The sequence below is a fragment of the Pagrus major genome, chromosome 10 (genome assembly GCF_040436345.1).
Source record: "Pagrus major chromosome 10, Pma_NU_1.0".
Lineage (NCBI taxonomy): Eukaryota > Metazoa > Chordata > Actinopteri > Spariformes > Sparidae > Pagrus > Pagrus major.
Genome location: NC_133224.1, coordinates 23,270,316 through 23,277,184, shown reverse-complemented (window position 1 = coordinate 23,277,184; position 6,869 = coordinate 23,270,316).

Below are 6,869 nucleotides of genomic sequence, written 5' to 3'. Positions count from 1 at the left end.
CTAAAACAACTCAGGACTATTAACTTTGAATCCAACAAATTATTTGTAAAAAAAAAGGTTACTTGAATGCTTCTTACATACAACCAGTCGATCCTTTGGCCAGAGGGCTGTGAAGATTTGTAGTCTGCCTCGAGGCGATTGTGGTGTTGTCAGGAAAACCTGTAGAAGAGTTGACGCCTGCTGTCAAGATCTCCCCTCATCCATCATCCATGTTTACGTTCCATGCTTTTAATTTATCGGCTCCGCAATGAAACATCCAGCATCTAAACACAATGACGCTGACAGTCCTGTATTGATTGGTGATGTTAAAGTGAAGCATGTCCAGGGTTTGTGCTGAATCCCCAAGTCATTCACTTGCATTGTATTATTATTTTTGAGGCCAGAATAAATGATTTTTCATTTTAATGCAGCAAAAAAAGAGATTGAGCATTTTGAAGTGAAAGGTTATATATCTACATATGTTGTAATCACTTAAAGGTGCACCGTGTACGCATTTTTTATCAGAAGATAAAATGCCTAAACAAGCTGAATAAACAAACTCTTTGTTTTCATGACTGAATACACAAACTGACCTTAAAGGACAACACAGTTTCATACTGTTTAACCTTGTTTGTATGTGGCGGCCCCTACCATCTTTCTAGCTTCAAACGCTGTTCTGGGAACCTTATTTTCTTCTCAGAGCAGCTTGTTTATTCAGTTATGGAAGAAAAATATTTATGAGTTTGTATTATTACCTCATTTACTGTAAATATTAAAATTCTGAGTTTGAATTTCTGCTCCAAAAACGACATAGTGCCCCTTTAACATGTCTATTTTGATGTTTGCATCAGCTTCTCTGGGATATTGTCTCAATCTCCTCCAAGAGCCTCACAGATCTATTTTCCTCAACCTGTTCCACCTCTGTTTATTTTCTTCCCGGCAATATAAACAATTTACAGAGTGCACTGAGTAATTTATAACTTTCATCAACCTCTGCTGGTGACCGAGGAATTGGCAACAATATTGACATGCCTCTGGCACAGCTGTGTGTGGGTTAAAGATGGGCAGTAGTATAAAAGTGACAGTTTAACAATGGAACAAAGACTCGAGCTAATTAGGGCAGAGAGCCAATAGAAACATTTAGTGAACATAACAATGCTACTTTGTCACTATTTGGAGCAAATGATTAAGTATTTGTTGGTACTGATCAACAACCCGAAGCCCTGCTGATGTAATATGCTCATTTTGTGCTATTATACACAACAAATCTCAGATTATCAAAAATTCTCAAACAGCTGTTGATTTATGTATTCATAGAGCTACTACAAATATACATGTGTCATTGTTCATCTTCCAGAAACCTTGTTTTTTTCGACTTGTGACAAAGGTAGACTTCTTGGCTGCAGCCCTGGCTCCCAACATGATATGCTGGCATAAGAAATCTACACCTGTCAGTGCTAATATTTAATGTAGGCAGGCCCTCAGGGTGAAAATGTCACGCTTGTTTGCAAGCCCCCAAGTGTTTGCTGAATCCAAGGAGCAAAACCCCAGAGAAATGTTGGACTGGGACAATATTTGCACGTAATACTCCCTACAGGCACAAACGGTGTATTAAGAGAGATACTATAATGCTTAATGATGAGTAATGAATAGATAATGAAGTGTTACCTTAGCGACCAGCAATGCATTCAGCCTTGCATGCACTGGAAGCTCGCTGCAATTATTAATCTAATGTAAATCGTAATTATGGACTGAGTATTGAGACAAATTCTCAAGGTAGCACAGCAGGCAGATTATCCGTTACCTGCCCACTGCATATTTAATTGTTCCTAATTGTTGTCAAGTAACTTTAATTGTCTATAAATAAGCCATTGCACACATTAAGCTACAACCTACAAGCTCTTTTTTAACATTCGAAGGCTTTCTTAATGCCACAGAGTTTTAAACTTTTAAAAATTACACACTCAGAATTACTTGTAACAATAATAATAATAATAATAACAGTAATTATAATTTATTTTTACATTTTATTGACCAGCTCCTCTTGTGTCCATGATATTATTCAGTGTCAAAGCCTAACCACAGAAGTAGCAGCTCAAAAGACAATCATCATAATACTTTTTATTTTAGGATCATGTGTGACAGTTTTGGAGGGCACTGACTAACAATATCATCTTGCCCAAAGTGACGCCATATCAAATAACGCTCATTTTGGAAGGCAATGACATTTGTCTATTTTGTTGTTTAGGTTTGGAGGACTTTTAAAGAAAAACTACAAGCGGAAGCACCATGGAACAAATTACCACTATTGCAAACTGCAGCCTGGTCAGAATTTATCAGCGCACTCTGCTAGTGTGTCACGATTAATGTGCCGTCTCCTCTCATCAAAAAGCAACCCAGTCGCAAGAATACATGTTGGCAATGTAAGTTTCTGCAAACCATGGATATGCTGGAACTTTACATTTTCTTCTGTTGCAACAACAATTTTTATGTTTTTTTGTGACGATGCTGTGCTTATAGTCTGGTTAGGTTTAGGCACAAAAAACATTTGGTTAGGGTTAGGAAAAGATTGGTCGCCGCAAACACGGCTGGAAATTGTCTCGAGGTCTCCTTAAAAATATCTAGTGGTGTCACGCCTACAAATGTGTAAATGCAGTGGTCCCTCGTCAGAAATATCCAGTGGTCTCGCACTTTCACAGAAATGTTGATATGGTATGACCCGTATAAATGTGAATGTATCAGTGGTCTGCAAACTGCCAACATTTTATTCTAGCGACCATGCTGTGAAAAAAATTGCTACAAGTTAAAATTGTTTCTGTTGAAAATAAGACAATTAAAGCCTGCTTTGTTTTAAAGGCATTAGAGTCGCATTGGAAGTCAGACAAACACTGCTATAAAAAATGCCACCTGCAAACACCTGCTGTCACCTTAAATTGTTCTATATTTGCATTGGATGCGTCACCAAAGTCTGGCCCCTTCACTACCCAAACAGCTCTAACAACATACAACATTCTCCTGCGTATCCTTTGCTGTTTTTTGCCAGTAAGGACGTGGAATAGGTCCTCAGTTGCATTCCTAACAATCTAAAAAAAGGTCTTAAAAAGTCTTAGATATAACTAAACCCTGCTGCTGCTAGTCAGTTAAGATGCTGATCAATGTGTCCAGGTAGTGCATGGGAAAAATGTCCTTCAATAGCAGTGACCCGGATTCAGTAGTAGTTCTGGGAAGCTGTTGAGAGATCCTGAACACTTGTTACCCCTATTGGATGGTGTGTCAACACTGCCCCTTCCTGTTAACACCCTCCCCAGTCCAGCAGGGTAAGTTAGCAAGAAAAAAACCCATAATGAGCTTGTATGCTGTATTTAGGGGACATATTGTATATTCTATAAATAATTACTGTTCTTCTAAAGAGCAAATAATGTATGTTTAGACCCAAACTTAATAGCTGGAATAATATAATGTGACAGAATTAAATGCCGATGTAATGAAAAAAAATGGTATTTTCTACCTACAGTATATTTGCCGTGTGAAAATATATTCCATGGAAGTTAATGATATCTTGAGGGCATTTTCTTTGAAGGAATCCACTCAACGTTGATGCCCAGGTCAGCTTCAGTTAGCGTTTAGCTTTTTATGACAAACTGGAAATCATTAATGAAAGTGGTCAAAAGTAAGCAATTATATCCCTAATTGTGATTAGACCTGGAGCTTTCTCCAAGCCTTTTGTTTACATCACTTTTTATCAGGCATTTGCTGGCAGGATGCCTCATGAAAAATTAAGCCACAGCAGAGTGATACAGTAAGGAGAGAGAGAGAGAGTAGTGGGTGTGGGCAGACTGGCTGGAGCACAGTTTCTCTTGACTTCCTGAGGCCACAGGAAGCTCCATTTGGGGGATTAAGGTCACGCTGACTATTCCTTATCTTTAGTGCAGGGTCCACCCTTCAGCCAGCTGGTACTTACAGATGAGATCTGGACCTTAGTGCCTCTGACAGCTAGATTGGCAGTCTATATCCCTCTGCTCCATACCTCTTATCCTGGGCCCTCTCATAATAGAATAGAAAGCAACAAACAGGACATACTGAAGAAACTGGTGTAAACCCAGAATCCGCTTGTCATCACTCCGACACAGCTAAAAAACAACAATAAATGCAATAAATTATTGCTTTTATGGATGGGCAACATTGTGAGAAGGAAATAGTTGCAAGACTCGAGGCAAATCAAGATTCTCAGTAAACCAAATTAACTTGTGTTTCCTTTTACCTCAGCATTGTTTGCAGGCGCCGTCATCAATTCTTGCTGTATCGGGACATGGGAAAACATTGGGGCTCTTTGAATTTACATTAGAATAGGCATCATTAAACAAATAAAAAAGCATTATTCGTTTTTTCCACAGCTCTGTACATGCTGTGTCGTTAAAACAGGATTTTATACAATGTGCAATTAAAGCATTTGATTGATTTTGCAAGCCATTAATGGAAATTAATGCATTAGGAATAACACCAACACAAAAGGAGCAGCAAAGAGGGAGGTGAGGCGATGCTATCTGGTTTCTACCAGTGTTACTTTGGTCTTGAAGTAAACTATGATGCAACTTGGTTAGATGGTGCCACAAAAACATCTTTGTTATGTTTAAGCACCAAAACAACTTGATCAGGTTTAGGCACCAAAACAACTTGGTCAGGTTTAGGCACAACAACAACTTGGTCAGGTTTAGGCACAACAACAACTTGAGAATTACTTTGGCCATTGACTTTCTAATTTTCTTGTAGTTTCCATTTTACCTAGGCTGTTCACTTATACTTAGAGCATAAAAAACCTAGCTTGGATGTGAAACAATGGAAGCATCTACAGTATACGGTGTGAGGAAGGCGTGTAACTTCCCACTTCAGCTGCTGCAGCTACTTATAAATGCTTCTTATGCATTCCTGTCTTAGTCATGAATGAGATGAATTCATACTTCAGTCTACTTTACAGTATCTTCTCTTTTCAATCAAGCTGGTTGCTCTGCTCAGCTGCTTTGGAATTTACCTTTCGTGACTAAACTTAAGCTGTGACGCTCGCACGTCTGTGACTCCCTGTATGAACAGGTGGTGGATGTAGATGCAGCATTTTCCTGGCACCGTCCTCCACAGGGCCATCCCTGGGTTTTCAGGCTCACTGCTGAGCCTCAGATGCCACTCTGTTGTATTTATATTTCATTTGTATATATGACATTTCTTTGCCTGCTATCTTGTTTGTGCTGACAGTTTTTCTACCCAATAGTATCTGTTGTCTGCACCTGTGTTCACACTTCTTTTTCTCAATATTTCTCTTGTGCTTCATCAGTAATTACTTCCTGACTTGTTCTTCTTTTTGTACAAGGTCAGTTCGATGCACAAGGTCTTGTGCTAAACATAAAAATTAGAATACAATATACAATATTCTAATGCTCAGTTTGTGTATGGTGCTGTAGCCTAATTACAGCATTTCCTTGTAATGTACCATTTTAATGTTTTTTAAGGTTGCGTCAGAATGCTGCTTTGATTCAAATTCACAGCAGATGACTATACTATTTCAAAAATTTACCTATCATGCATTGCAAAAGTACAATTATAGTAGTTTACTCTTAGAATTTACTGTGAATATCTGGTGTTTGTCCCTGGTGTAACAGCTCCTGAAAAATGTCCTTCACTCTTATTCATCTTTAAAATATATTTATTTCTCCTGGATTGGCAATGTGTGATTCAGATTGTTTTATAGCAAGTCAATGAAAACGGCCAAGGTTGTTGCTAATTTATCATCCCTTAGCCAAATATGTTTTTTCTTTTTTTCTTTTTATGTATAAAGGACTGCTTTTATTACTCATAAATACAGTCTTACTGCAGTTAAATACTAAAATGTTTATAAATGTAATGTTCTTGAGATTATGTTTTGTATGTATTTTTACATTTTACAGTAATTACCATTATCTAGTGTGCATGGATACATAATACTAAGTGATAAAATGGGGATTATCCAACTTCCCCTCTGTGGTTTCTGTATTTAAAGCTTTGTGGGCAAGTTCATAAATCACTCACTTAGCTAATGTGGATATCCTTTTTGGAGAAAATGACTATGGATTTGGAGGTGATGGTGATTGCAGAATGAAAGTAAGCACATTTTTCATTGTTATCATTCAGACCGGTGTTGGCTGCTGAGGATGCTTTTCAGCAAATGATGACACAAAGGGACCCAAACAGGCTGGTCGAGCTGAGGAGAAATGGAAAAATACACTTAAATTCAGCCATTACATCTGTTAGCTCTTCCTTTTAGGCGTCTTCAATGCGGCTGGATAAATGGTTGTACGATTGAACATGTGAAGAAAAGGTCAGTAAATAATTTTAAGCGCTCTGTATGCGTAGGTGACGGCGACAGAGATATCAACTAACCATCCTGAGATTACACTTTTCAAAGAGCATTCGCTTCAGTGGGAGCTGTATCGCCTCTCACATTGCCGGCTACATCCAAGAAGCTTTCAAACTTCCAACTTTAAAAAGGCCGGTCAGAACCGAGGAATTTGACTGTTGCATCATTTGAAAACTAGAAAGGGTTGGTCGCTCAAAACGCATCCGTTGTCAGCGCTTTTTTAAACACTTCTGTCGCCTGTGGCGAGAAGCGATAACGCAAAGTTTACCAAGCGCTCTTATTTTGTGGTATCAGATTGATGCAGCTCCATTAACCAGAAGGATGACGCAGGATGATTTTCTGCAGTGATGGGTAAATATTTGAACGCTGCATCAGCAACCGCGGACGACGCTCATCATTCTAATCAGTTTGTTATTCGTCTCCATAAAAACCTCACTTCAGGGTCCATTTCATAGCAGCGTGATGCTTCTAATTATATCACATGATCTTTATCATCAGATAAGAG